The sequence below is a fragment of the Dipodomys ordii genome, unplaced genomic scaffold (assembly GCF_000151885.1).
Source record: "Dipodomys ordii isolate 6190 unplaced genomic scaffold, Dord_2.0 Scaffold210, whole genome shotgun sequence".
Taxonomy (NCBI): domain Eukaryota; kingdom Metazoa; phylum Chordata; class Mammalia; order Rodentia; family Heteromyidae; genus Dipodomys; species Dipodomys ordii.
In genome coordinates, this window is record NW_012267426.1 from 430,933 (window position 1) to 432,601 (window position 1,669).

Here is a 1,669-nt window from a genome sequence, read left to right on the forward strand (position 1 = left end):
TGTAGGGTGTTATTATGGGGTGTAGGGGGTTATTATGGGGTGCAGGGTTATTATGGGATGTAGGGGTTATGGGGTGCAGGGTGTAATTATGGGGTCTAGGGTTATTATGGGATGTAGGGTGTTATTATGGGGTGCAGAGGTTATTATGGGATGTAGGGTTATTATGGGGTGTAGGGTTATTATGGGATGTAGGGTGTTATGGGGTGTAGGGTATTATTATGGGGTGTTGGGTGTTATTATGGGGTATAAAGTGTTATTATGGGGTGTAGGGTGTTATTATGGGGTGTTGGCTGTTATTATGGGGTATAGGGTATTATTATGGGGTGTAGGGTGTTATGGTGTGTAGGGTTATTATGGGATATAGGGGTTATTATGGGATGTAGGGGTTATTATGGGGTGCAGGGTTATGGGATGTAGGGTGTTATTATGGGGTACAGGGTTATTATGGGATGTAGGCTGTTATTATGGGGTGCAGGGTTATTATGGGATGTAGGTGTTATTATGGGGTGTAGGGTGTTATGGGGTGTAGGGTTATTATGGGTTTTAGGGGTTATTATGGGGTGCAGGGTTATTATGGGGTATAGGGTGTTATTATGGGTTGCTGGGTTATTATGGGGTGTAGGGTGTTATTATGGGATGCATGGTGTTATTATTGGGTGCATGGAGTTATTATGGGGTGCAGGGTGTTATTAGGGGATGTAGTGTATTATTATGGGGTGTAGGGTATTATTATGGGATGCATGGTCTTATTAGGTGCATGGGGTTATTATGGGATGCATGGTGTTATTATGGGGTGTAGGGTGTTATTATGGGGTGCATGGGTTATTATGGGGTGCAGGGGTTATTATGGGGTATAGGGTATTATTATGGGATGCATGGTGTAATTATGGGGTGCAGGGTGTTATAATGGGATGCAGAGGTTATGATGGGATGTAGGGGTTATTATGGGGTGCTGGGTTATTATGGGGTGGTGGGTGTTATTATGGGATGCATGGGATGCTTTGGGAGTGCATGGGGTTATTATGGGATGCATGGGTTATATGGGGTGTACGGTATCATTATGGGATGCATGGTATTATTATGGGATGTAGGGTATTATTATGGAGTACATGGGGTTATTATGGGATGTATGATGTTATTATGGGGTGCATGGTGTTATTACGGGTGCAGGGGTTATTATGGGATGCGGGCATTATGGGCTGCATGATGTTATTCTGGGATGTAGGGTGTCATTATGGGACGCAAGGATTATTATGGGATGCATGGGTTATTATGGGGTGCAGGGTGTTATTATGGGATGCATGGTGTTATGGGGTGTGTGGGATTATTATGGAGTGCAGGGGTTATTATGGGGTGCAGAGGTTATTATGGGGTATAGGGTATTATTATGGGATGCATGGTGTTATTATGGGGTGCAGGGATGGGGTGCTGGGTTATTATGGGGTGCTGGGTTATTATGGGGTGCAGGGTATTATTATGGGGTAGAGAGTTTTATTATGTGGTGTAGGGTATTATGGGATGCATGGTGTTACTATTGGGTGCAGGGGTTATTATGGTGTGTAGGAATTATTATGGGATGTAGGGTGTTATGGGGTGCAGAGGTTATTATGGGGTGTAGGGTGTTATTATGGGTGCTGGGTTATTATGGGGTATAGGGTGTTATTATGGG